Raw genomic sequence first — 13533 nt, 5'->3', positions numbered from 1 at the left:
ACACCATGGTGGACTCCATCAAATAACAGTAATAAGAACAAGAAAGAGTCACACAGCAGTTAAGAGAACAACCAAAAACATTATTAATTTTATCAAACTTTATTTTTTATAATAATAAATATATAAACGATAAACAATTTTCAAACTTTATTTTTTTATTAACATAAATATAAACAATAAACTAATAAACAAAATGTAACAACAATAATACAAAACAACAAGCAGAACACTCCTGTAGGAACCACGGATGTCAACGACAGACCTGGAAAATCAGAAAGATTGTTAAAAAAAACCAACATGGTATTCTCAACAAAATACCACAAGAAAAAACAAGCATTTACAATGCAATGGTCTCGGCAATATTATAGGTAGAGCTATTGGTATTGCTCATTATTTTTTTTATCATTATTGTATCCCTAAATAAATGGCATTGTCATTTCTATTGGCATTAGCTTTTTTTTTTTGCAATTGTGATACCTATTGCATTAGCAGAGAGAGAGTGAGGTAGTGAGTTAGAGAGAGAGAGTGAGGTATTGAAATAGAGAGTGAGGTAGTGAGAGAGAGTGAGGTAGATAGAGAGTGAGGTAGTGAGATAGAGAGTGAGGTAGATAGAGAGCGAGGTAATGAGATAGAGAGAGTGGGGTAGTGAAAGAGTGAGGTAGTGAGGGAGAGGGATGTTGTGAGGTAGTGATATATAAGCATAGAGTGATGTGATGTAGTGAGATAGAGAGAGAGGTAGAGAGGTAGTGAAAGAGAGAGTGAAAGTGAGTTAGTGAGATAGAAAGAGTGAGGTAGTGAGATAGAGAGTGATTGAGGTAGTGAGTGAGAGAGAGTGAAGTTGTGAGGTTGTGAGCTAGAGAGTGAGGTAGTGATGTTTTGAGAGAGAGAAGTTGTGAGATAGTGAGGTAGTGAGATAGAGTGGAGTAGTGAGGTAGAGAGTGAGGTAGTGAAACAGTGATGTAGTGAGGGAGAGGGATGTTGTGAGGTAGTGAGATGTAAGCAGAGTGGTGTTGTGATGTAGTGAGATAGAGAGAGGTAGTGAAAGAGACAGTGAAAGTGAGTTATTGAGATAGAAAGAGTGAGGTAGAGAGATAGAGAGTGAGCGATGTAGTGAGTTAGAGAGAGTAGAAGTTGTGATATAGAGAGTGAGGTAGTGAGAGAGTGAGGTAGTGATCTTTTTAGAGAGAGAAGTAGTGAGATAGTGATATAGAGGGGAGTAGTGATGTATAGAGAGTTATGTAGTGAGAGAGAGTGAGGTAGATAGAGAGTGAGGTAGTGAAAGAGTGAGTTAGTGAGGGAGAGGTATTTTCTGACGTAGTGAGATAGAAACAGTGAGTGATGTGAGATAGAGAAAGATTGAGGTAGTGAGAGAGAGCGAGGTAGTGAGGGATGTTGTGAGGTATTAAGATAGAAACAGAGAGTGATGTAGTGAAGTAGTGAGATAGAGTGAAGTAGTGAAAGAGTGAGTGTAAGTGACTTAGTGTATTTGAGAGAGAGAGAGTGAGGTAGTGAGATAGAGAGAGTGAATTAGTGAGTTAGAAAGAGAGAGTGAAGTTGTGAGGTAGTGACAGAGTGATGTAGTGAAGTTTTGAGAGAGTGTGCTGTGATATAGTGAGGTAGTGAGAGTGAGATAGAAATAGATAGTGATGTAGTGATAGAGAGTGAGGTAGTGAGATAGTAGGACACAAAGGGGCATATTTACAAGCCCCTTCTGCCACTTTTGCGTCACTTTTAACATGGAAAAAGTGACGCACAAGTGTCGCCAGGGGTTTGTAAATCTGCCCCATAAAGTCTGAACTCCCCATGATCACGGACCAGGCAGCGCAAGGAGAGGTTTGATGTGGGTAATGACATGGTGATGTATGTAGGTCACACAACACAGCTGAAGTATCAATTAAATATGAGGTCAGACACTACCGGCAAAGGGCGAAGCCTGGCCCTGCTAATACACACAGGTGGGACATAATTGCAAGCAGACGTCATCTGACAGCGAGGAAACATCTAGAAAGGAATGCCACCGGGAAGAACCCATTATGAAGATAAGTAGTTATCATGAGTTTTATTTTTAGGTTAGTTCTTAGAAAGCGAAAACTAATCCTGGGGGCTATTCAGAAAATTCAGCATGGCTCCGCCACTTCTGGAACTACGCTGAGTATCACTGATTAATATAAAGACCATACGAGGCATTAGCCAGGGGGCGGGGCATCCAGCGGCAGAACCATAGAGACTGGGTGGCGCGCCGGAAGATTGGCAGGAGAGAAACCCAATCCCGGTCTTACCAAACCTGGCTGCAGAGGGTACCAACAGCTGCACCGTGGAAGCTCCGATACTGTACTTGAACACTCGCCAAGGTTTTCAGAGCCAGCGAGGAGTAACGGCAACGACAAGCCTGGGCATCACTACTTGCATGGTAGAAATATTTGGAAGGACTCACACGGGGTTGTCCAAATCGTGACATTTTGCGCCAGGAAGTGAGGTTTTGGCTTCCTTCTTTCAAACACAATGAAAGATTACAATGAGTGGTGCTGTTATCCCTCTGTCCACACAGTAGGTATGTGCCCAGATTTTGGCAATCAGTGCGAAGCTGAAGTCAATGCACTCGCGTTCTATTAAGAAGGGTTAAATGGGTGCCTACTCGCCTACCTGGCGCCGAACCCAGGGCGTTGCGTACTGGCGCGAAGAGTGCCAAGAGATGCCTGGTGGTTCAGATCGCAGTTTTGCCCAAGGGATCGGAGTAGGAGTCACATGACAGAGGGTTATTGTAGTTTTAGGGTTTATTGCATATCAACTAAGTAACATAAAAGAAAATGGTTTTGTTTACTTAGAGGTTTGACTTGCATTGGCAGTTTACATTCTGGAAACCGTGATAAAGGCGGAACATTCAAGGCACGCTTTTTTTGCTTTAATTCGTGTTTTGGACTATACAATAGTGGCGTTTAAGGAAAATAGGGTTATGATTAATATTTCTGTCAACAAAAGTCAAGCTGAGTCTTCTTGGATAAAATTTCACGAGTAATTCTCCTTTACAAAAGTTGCGTAAATATTGCAATATATGTTTTGCCATTATTTTTTGGGAAACACAGTAACCACGTCACAGCCTTCTGGTGGAGTCATACGCTCCTTGGCGTGCTTCTCACAATAAATTTAATCTTCCACAAAGAAGTGTCCTTTCTGCTTGAGGCTGACCTCGCAGTCACTGCATACGTAGCACTCTGGATGGTGCTGCTTGTCCCTTATCTTTACAAAGACACCCACAATACCAGATCCACATTTATCACAAATCTGCAACTTCTGCGTATTTCCAATGGAAGAAGCAACTTTTGTAGTTGGAGACCGAACACTTCTAAACCCCGACGGTTTATCGGGGTCTCCTTTCTCACAAGTAGTCTCTTCATCTTTTTCTTCCGATTCCAAGATTTCCTGTAATACCTTGAAAGAAGCAGATTGACGGGGTGGCTCATCGGTCTCCTGGTTCTCTTGTAGCATCTTGTACACCTCCGACTCTTTGTCGATCACTCGAGTACTGGCAGGCGGCTCCTGTTCAGAGGCTTTGCTTGGCTCCTGCGCAACGGCTGCCGTCTTGGACTCCATGGCACTGTTGAAGGTCTGGATGTTCTCGGAGGAGTAAAGTCCTGCCGGATTGTTGTACTGTGCAGTTATCACTTTGGGGGATGAGCTGGAAGCAGTGGCAGCAGTGAACGGCATAGCGCTTCGGTTATGTGCACTTCCTATTTGTTTTAAATCCTGTTGTTGAGCTGATAGATTCATCTTGTATGGATGCGCTTTTCCATCTTCTGTCACAAGTGGATTCCAAATTTTTGTTAACAGTGAGGGTTATCTCGTCTATGCAACCTTTAATTTTGTTCTGTGCTTCTAAATGGGTCATATGTTCCGTATGTTCTCCGTCAATGGCGACAACCACATCTCCAATACAAACATTAGATAACGCTGCTTTACTTCCAGGAGTCACCCTGGAGATGGTGAGAGGCTGGTCAAAGTCCTTCCCACCGAAGAGCCTGAAGCCCCAGGGTCTGGGGCCCTCGATAACGATACGGATCATGCCGGACATGCTGCCGGTGTGCGCGTCCGGGAGGTAGGGCGCTAGGGGCTGGTCCTACGCAATCTCCCCGCAGCTGCAGAAGGGAATGCCAGGGTGAGCTTAAACAGTCACGGAGTCCTGCGCACTCCTCCCCTGCCGCTAGGAGGGAGGGAGGAAGGAACACCCAAAGCCCGTTGCCAGCAGCCACACGGCTAAACCGGGAGAGCCCGGGGCAAAATAGGGAGGACTATTCAATGCTGCACCTTGTACAAGATGCATGGGGGGGGGGGTCTTTGGTGCCCAAAAGAAACTACACTCACCGCAAACAAAAGGCACGGCGTGAAAACCCGGTGTGCAGGGCAGCGAGGAGAACGCAGCGCTGGTTCGACACGCGAGTAGTAGATGGAAATGTGAAACGTGGTTACTAATTAAGATACAGGGCCTAACTAGGCGGGCAGCGCGAGAGAGCAACAGCAAGAAGATCCTCACGGGCAGACGATCGATAAAAAATGGCGGATGGGAGCTTCCAAACTTTTTCGGATTCGGGGGCGTGTTCCTGCTGTTCGAAAAAGGGCGTGGCTAAAAAGTGGAAAGAACAGCACGGAACACGCCCCCGAATCTGAAAAAGACGGAGCCTATTTGGAGGGACGGCTCTCTCCTCCAATGGCTGGCCTCCGTTTAGGAAGCCAGCCAATGAAGGAGAAGCAAAAAGAGAGGCGGGCTAAATAGCCACTCTAGAAAACATTAAATCTCCGACTTCCGGTTCTGCCTTCGGCAGACCGGTAGTCCTCGACCTAAAAAACAGATATATAAAATGTATACAGCTAACAAAATTTTATAAGTTTAACTTACAAAAACTGTAAATGTTGCCGCTTTAAAATATTTACCGAATCTGAGGAAATTTTATTGCAGAAGGCACCACGCCCACAACGTTTTTCTTCAGTGGTGAAGAAATTTTTAACTTTTTCCAAGGGGCAAACAAAGACCAATGCCACCTTCTTCATTCGCAAGATTTGCCAAAGAGTTCTGTTACGAGGGGATCTTAACAAAAAATACTCGTGCGGCACAGCAAGTATGATTAAACACCTAAGGACCCTTCATCCAAACAATCTTGCACGAGAAGAGTGCAAACAGATGAGAAACACTCCCGTTCTGTATCTGTAAAAAAGAATCACAAATAAATGTATATTAATAACTTTCAAATGTATACTATTCCATTACTGTACAAACACATTTTATATAAAAACTGACTAAGAAACTATAGCCCTGAACCACAAGTGTGACGATCGTTAAAACACTACATGCATAGTGCATACTACTTTGAAGGAGTTCATGCCCTAAAGCCTACCTCACTAAAAGTCTACATGCTAACTGACTAAATGATTACAGTACTATAAGGAGACACACTGGGTGAGTGACAGGGTGTTTGCTAGAAGAGTATGAATACTAACTAGGGAATTGAAAGTGTGAAACACAACTGTGTAGGTGATTAGAGGACTGCATCCATACTGCATAGGCATTTAAAGCAGTCCATGTGCTAAGGCCTGGCTCACGTCATGACTACTTGGGTACTGACTGAGGACAGTGCCTAGGTGAATTTATAAGTGCTAGGCTTTTCGCACAGGGAATGGATTAGTACTTGGTACTGAATGGGTCACTAGGGGAGTGCAAAAGCAGTCACAAGTGCTGGACTGTATGGATACTGACTAGGAAATTTAAAGTGTGAAAGACAAGTGTCTAGGTAGTTAGAAGACTGCATGCATAGTGCATAGGGGTTTGAAACAGTCCATGTGCTAAGGCCTGGCTCAGTGTATGAATACTTAGGCAGTGACTGAATGATTAGAGTACTGCAAAGATAGTATCTTGGCGAATTTATAAGTGTTTGGGTTTTAGCACAGTGAATGGATTAGTACATGGTGCTGAATGGGTCACTAGAGGACTGCAAAGGGAGTGACAGGGTATTTCCTGGAAGTGTATGGATACTGACTAGGGAATTGAAGGTGAGAAAGACAATTGTGTAGGTGGTTAGAGGACTGCATGCATAGTGGATAGGGGTTTGAAACTGTCCATATACTAAGGCCTGGGTCACTGGATGAGTACTTGGGTACTGACTGAATGATTAGAGTACTGCAAGGAGAGTGCCTGGGTGAATTTATTAGGGTTTGGCGCAGTGAATAGATTAGTACATGATGCTGAATGGGTCACTAGAGGAGTGCAAATGGAGTGACAGGGTGTTTGCTGGAAGTGAACGGATACTGACTAGGGAATTGAAGGTGTAAAAGACAAGTCTATAGTATGTTAGAACACTACATGCATACTGCATAAACATTTGAAGCAGTCTATTTGGTACTTAGAAACTGACTAAATAATCAGACTACTTCTAGGACAGTGCTTAGGTAAAACGTTTACATTTTCAGTTCTGCCACAGTGAACAGAATAGTACATGGTACTGCACCTTAGTGTCAAAACCCTGACTCATTTTATCAATGCATAAGCAAAGACTAGCTTCTAATGCTACTAAAACTTGACAACATGAGAGGTTTTAAATTAGTTATCTGTCAGCAAATACACGATGTTACCAAATGCTTCTCTCATAGTGGTTCTCAAATGCACACAGACTCACAGTGTAATTCTAGAAAAAAAACCACTATACCTAGGAGTTTACCAAAAATCATTCACTACTGTGGACGTGGTAAGCAAACTGCACACAATCTTCATATTTCAGGACTGCACTTTTGTGTCAAAGCCTGACTCATTTAATCAAAGCATAAGCAAAGACTGGCTTCTAATGCTACTAAAACTTCACAACATGACCGGTTTTAAAACAGGTATATGTCAGCAAATACACGATGTTACCAAATGCTTCTCTCACAATCCTTACCCAAATGCACACAGACTCACAGTGTGATTTTAGACAAGCAACACTATCCTAGGAGTTTACCAAAACTCATTCACTACTCTGGAAGAGTTAATGGTACTGCACACAATCTAAATATTTAAGTACACCACTTCAGTGTCAAAGCATGACTCATTTAATCAACGCATAAGCAAAGACTGTATTCTAATCCTACTAAAACTTCACAACATGACAGGTTTTAAAACAGTTATCTGTCAGCAAATACATGATGTTGTTACCAAATGCTTCTCTCACAGTGATCCCAAATACACCCTAACTCACAGTGTGATTCTAGACAAGCACCACTATCCCTATGAGTTTACCAAAACTCATTCACTACAGTGCAAGTGGTAAGGGAACTGCACACAATCTACATATTTCACAACTGCAATTTACTGTCAATGCCTGACTCATATAATGAAAGCATAAGCCATAACTGTCTTCTAATGCTACTAAAACTTGTCAACCTGACTGGTTTTAAAACAGTTATCTGTCAGCAAATACACAATGTTACCAAATGCTTCTCTCACAGTGGTTCCCAAATGCACACAGACTCACTGTGTGATTCTAGACAAACAACACTATCCCTTGCACTATATCAAAACACATTTCTTCATCTAGTAGTAGTACTACATTTTAGTATAGAAACATAACATAACTCATTTCACAAATTCATAAACAATGACTGGTTTCTAATTCTACCAAAATATAAAAACTGCACAGTTATCTGTCTACAAACACATGAAAAACACAAATGCCAATCACAGAATGGTTTCTACATGCACACACATTGTAGAGAAAAAAAGTACTCCCTACACTTTAGCAGTAAAAATACATTAGTTTGATTAAAATCAAAATAGTCTACATACATCCCCTCAAAATTAAATAACTCATCTTTCAAGTTCTTTTGTAGATTAAGGAGTATATCAATCACTCACCATATTTTCTTTTACAGAATCTCTGCATTGTGCACCTCTCAGCAAAAGCAAAGAATGAAAAAGTTTCCCTTTCATTTTCCACACATATAGATGTAAACATCAAATCACAATCCTTCGCACATAAACTCAAAAGCAAACACACATATCTATTGGTTAAACATTTCAACACTTTCTAACTGAAATACATTTCAACCCTATCCCCAATCTGCCTTCTGCCTGTTACCATAGAAACAGGTCATGGAACACTGCACTCAGCTCACAGGTCACAAGTTCAGCACACAATGTTCCTACACAAGACAGGAAGTGTGCTTGACTTTTCAACATATCAGCTTATCATACATAATGTTCCTTACAATCTGTTTTTGTTAACCAATAACAATCATGCCTTTAAAAAACTAAAATATACACGCTACCTTTCAGTGTAGAAAGTTGTTATACAACCAATGATTTCTTGTTGTTTTTCAAAAAACATTGCCGTGGATCCGCGCACCCACCGCGAGAGACTCCGTGCATCCAACGCGTTAGGATGCGCGCACCGTGCGCTCATTACGCCGCTTTTTTTTTTAAAAAGGGGGGCCACAGGGGGTCCTTCTGGGACCCCCTAAGCAGATCCAGAGGGTCAGAGTATTTCCACTCTGCCCCCTTTATATCTTTTACACACTTATTCCCCTTCCATCTTCAGCCTCGCTTCAGCCGAGGCAGAAAATGGCCGCCAACAGTTCCTGGTTTCGAATGTAGAGAGACGCTCGACAGACAATTAGCATTCAGCGTGCGATCGGGAGGGTGCGCGCTCCGTTCGGGGAGGGTGCGCTTACGGTGCAGGAACGGTTCGCGGATCCTCCGCGGCCATAGATATCACTAACTTTCTTACCCTAATTTTCTCAGGAACTACTGAACAGATTCACACCAAATATGCAAAAGGCACGAGTCCGAACTGAGGACTATCTCTTTGCCAAATTTGTTGTCATTCCGTTCAGCGATTCGGGCTGTAGCTGCGACAACAGATCCTATGGGAAATTGCATGGGGAAAACGTGTTTTGGGACCCCCCATTTTTCTCGGCCCCCGCTTCACGGATCACCGCAAAACTTTCAGGGTAGGAGCGGAGCAGAGCTGGCCAAAAGTTTGGAGAATTTCGCGAAGATTCGTCAATCGGCGTCAAAGATATTCCCAATAGAATGTTGCGGATTTCCTATGGAAAATAGGTCCTAACTATAACTATCTACTGGCGACCGCCAGTAGATAATATACATATATATATATATATATGAATGTTATGCATTTACCTTTCAATATGTTGTCCCTCGATATTGTGTTCACAATACTCCATATTCCAGATTACAATTCATACAAGTAAATGGACAGTCACCCCAGGTGATTATGACTGGGGGCTGAGCAAACAGTTGAAAAGAAAACACAATCAATTTGCACAAATTCCATTTAGAAGTAATGTACAGTATTCCACATTTGCTCTTGCCGAAGGAGCATTAGATTAGCCCAGTGGACAGGCCCAGAATGCTTCTGGGGCTGTCAGCCTGAGGCTGCTTCATGTCCCCTGACTGCTGCCCTGTGGTCCCCTGACTGCTGTCCTGTGGTCCCCTGACTGTTGCCCTGTTGTCGACTGACTGCTGCCGTGGCCCCTGACTGCTGTCCTGTGGTCCCCAGACTGCTGCTCTGTGGTCCCCTGACTGCTGTCCTATGGTCTCCTGACTGCTTCCCTGTGGTCCCCTGACTGCTGCTGTGGTCCCCTGATGGGTGTCCTGTGGTCCCCTGACTGCTTTCCTGTGGTCCCCTGACTGCTGCCCTGTAGTCCTCTGACTGCTGTCCTGTGGTCCATGACTGCTGCCCTGTGGTCCCCGGACTGCTGTGGTCCGCTGACTGCTGCCCTGTGGTCCCCTGACTGCTGTCCTGTGGTCCCTGGACTGCTTTGCTGTGGCAGTGCCGGCACATGTCCTGAGAACAGTATAAGGGCATCACTTCTCGAAGAAATGTTTCCTTTCCTTAATTGGTTTTCTTGCACGACAGTTATGATTAGCGGCGGCCTGCATGGATCTGAGGTAGAGGGGCAGGGGCGGTAGAAAGGGGGGAGGATGCAGAGGAAGCAGGCAGCAAAAAATAAAATGAAAAACGTACCTTTTCGCTGCTTCCTCGCAGCGTCTCTCCTCCATAGTCCTCCCTCGCTGACCTGAACAACAGGAAGCACATACAGGCTCCCAGTCAGGAAATCACAATACTGCCTTAGCAGTGTTGTGATTGGTGTGAGCGGCGTGTTTCGATGCTCAGGCGCTGACTGGGAGCCTGGGCATGTTCTCCATGCGGCCAAGCAGTCATTGCGCACTTAGGAGGGAGCTACCACTCCTCCCCTACCCCCCCCACGCAAAACTGCGAAAGTAGGATAAAATAAAATGATAACACAAGTTATTATCAGTTTATTTTCTCTTTATTTCACTGCTAAAAAGCAGTGGGACGACGCTCCGCCGCCTTAGCGGAGGAGCCGCCACCGGTTATGATTGAATGTAAAAGCGTCTGGTAATGTACGTTCACGTACCTCCTTTGTTTACTGCTGCTTTGCAGTGATAGACAGACATGAATGTGTCTCCATGTGCAATGTTTACTGTACACTGATTTGGATTTCCTATATAAATAGCAACGCTTGCAGCTTGTCTACAGCTGGAAATTAGACCCAGTCCTATTAAAGTGAAGGATATGACAGGTTTGTCACATCGTTTCCTGTGGCAACATAAAACGATTCCACATTGTCAGTGCTAATCTGGCACCAAGCTATCTTCTTTCAGAGATTGTTTTCTGTGTTCTAGGATCAAAGAAGGGCAGCTGTTTGGAAGGCGCTACACAAAATGAATAAATCCATGGTTTGTAATGGGTCGTCTGACCAGCAGTCATACTCAGGTTGTTTCCAGCAGGCACTGAGCCCATGGTTTAGCTGCCCATGTACAGCATCTGACCAATGTGGAAGTGGTCAGAGCTGGGCCTCCACAACAATTTGGTGAAACTGACCCCCTTGTCACAAACCAGGTGGGGCTTGGACTAATATGGTAACTCCTGAGAGTGCACCTTTCAAATAAGGAAATAGCGCCCATATTCATGAATAGCTGGTCATAAATCATTGGCCGCAAATTTGGACCAGAAGGACCCCATCTCTCTTGCAAAGGGGTTACTACCCCAACTTGGGGCTGTGGGTAACTTTGCTATGTTTACATCCACTAATTCCATCTTAAACCATTGATATGTATGGATAGGAAATGCTATTTGAAGGGACGCCTACTACACATGCCTCTCAAATAGCTACTCCTTTTTAGATCGAGCATTCGAGACCTTTTGTATATACTTTAGTATATACTAATATGTGTATGTACTTCGTTGGCTCTGGAGATCAGCCCTAGGACCTGTCTGCTTCTGCTTAGGGACGTTTTTTTCTGTTCAACTGCCTCTATATAACTGTCTTGATAGAAAACGACCAGTAGAGGTTAGTAAAATACCAGAATTGCTTTCAGCTGAGGGACTTTCTTTTTTAAATTTTTCTGGCAACTCCCTCTATTTAACTTTCTTGATAGAAAACGACCAGCAGAGGTCCGTAAAATACCAGAATCACTTTAGCATTCTCTGGATTCCAGTCCATAGAAATTGTCTTCCACGAGCACCTGTAGACAATATTTATTTCAAAATTAGTATTTTCAGTAATATGATCACCGAAGGCCCTGATTTTATATTAAAAACAGAGCTTTGGACTGTACCATTTCCTGCTGAAAGGCAATATTTCTAGCCATGTGTTCCCGTACCTGGCGTGTCACGCAGTTTGGTGCTTACTTTTCCTCCATGTTAAAGAACAGTAGATGTTTCAGCACACAGGCTAATGTGCTGCATAGCTAAATACATATCAGGTCCTAAAGGTGAGACCGATTCCATTGCAAATGCTTGTTTAAAAAGTTACCAACTCCTAAAATAGGTTTAGTACATTGCTAAAAGCAGGTTTACGGTCGCAAACTAGGAAAAAAGGACACATGCCAGTTGGGGTCCACTGGATTTTTAAGACTGTCGGACACTCAATATAACATTGATTATTTAGGCCGGAATGAATGTACGACAAGTCAAAACTACAGGCCAAATTCCAAAAGTGAGGATGTCTTCAGAAGTAGATAAGGCACAGAGTAAAATCTACAAGGAGATTTCAATAATGACAAATTAGAATATTACAAAATGAGCAAATTGTGCGGGGATCGAAGCAAAAATATGGCAATATAATTGCTGAAAGACACAACAAAGGAAAAAACACCTAGTACATTTTCTCTAAAATATTTTTTCTGAATATTTACGTTTATTTATCCATATTTGATGCTACTCTACAGGTTGTTTTAAGCCCCTGAAAGCAAGAGAACCAGTAGGGATTGTGTAAATTGGTTGAACAATAAAAGTGCACATTTCGACAATACATTAATTATGTTGGTTCCATTTGAAACCATAGAAGTGAAAATAATAATTTTCAAAAACATGGACCCCTAAATCTTGACCTTACTTAAAAATCTCCCTACAAAAATTCATTTAGTAAACACATATTTTAGGAACGAGTTAATTTATTATTCGAACTCCTATCAAAGAAGCTCTGGGGCAAGAGCTTGATAATATAATGGGAGCAGGCCGAAATTTTTGATGGCAGTTTTTTATGCAAGGTCCAAATTTTGACATTCTGCTTTCTGGCATCTATTTTCCTCCCAAAAATATTTTAGATATCTTTGTTTTCTCTTTATGCTTGTTATACCGGAGTCCTTGTGTTTTCAGCTAAAGCCCACACATGCCCACTTGAAAACCCCTTCAGACTGGTATTTTTAAATCCTGGCTATAGCAGAAGCAGCCAGATGGTTTATGTTAATTAGAGACCTAAGTCAGAATCTTCTCTCATTAAATATTCAAGAAAAAAAATATTCTATATAACATTGCAAAGCAAATGCAATTACACACTAGAGGTTGGTGATCTTGTCTGACGCGACCTTGATTTGCCTTCTAGCGTCTTGGGGACGCGTGGACGTGTGTTCCCACGGTGATTTCAAAAAGGTTAAGGAGGGGGAGACACCACAGGAAGAAGAGAGTGTGAATAAACAGCCTGCAAGGGTGAAGTAAGACAAGGAGGAGGGTGGGGTATGGAGGCCCGGTGGGGGGTTGGGTTGCAGTTGCTTCTGGATTATATAATGAAGTGAGAATGGTCAACCAGGGGTTCCAGAGTGGGCTGCCAAGCACCAAGAGAAGCTGTCCACCTTGGAAGATTTCCAGATTCAGGAAGGAAGGAGTTAGTGGTAACAATTGTATCACATGTTGTCTTCCAAGTGACAAAGCCACTCGTCCACTCACTCACTATTAAGTGTAAAGTAGTTCTATATTGTGGTGGCGTCTCCGAGTCACTCTCCACTGTGTTGGAGTATTTGTAAGCGAGATGCAGGCAGCGGGGGCTTCTCCGCAATTGCGGAGGAGCATCGCTTCACTGGCTCAGAGCCAGCAGATGAAAAATAAAGCAATATTTTATAATCGTTTTATTTTTCAGCAGCTGGCTGAGCGAGTGTGTGCAGAGTGGGGCAGGGCCAGGCTATGGAAGGGAGGAGAAGGAGTGGTCGGTGCACTTTTAAGTGCGCATGTCCAGCCAAACTGACATGCT

General features: G+C 43.2%; 1 pseudogene; it reads right to left on the bottom strand.

Moving 5' to 3' along the window:
* Positions 1 to 3063: 3063 nt before the first annotated feature.
* LOC146799628 (PDZ and LIM domain protein 1 pseudogene) lies at positions 3064 to 4176 on the bottom strand (annotated as a pseudogene).
* Between the last annotated feature and the right edge of the window lie 9357 nt (positions 4177 to 13533).

This window comes from Triturus cristatus, chromosome 9, assembly GCF_964204655.1.
Source record: "Triturus cristatus chromosome 9, aTriCri1.1, whole genome shotgun sequence".
NCBI classification, from domain to species: Eukaryota; Metazoa; Chordata; class Amphibia; order Caudata; family Salamandridae; genus Triturus; species Triturus cristatus.
The sequence above is the reverse complement of the archived record's forward strand: the minus strand, read 5'-3'. Positions and strand labels throughout refer to the sequence as shown.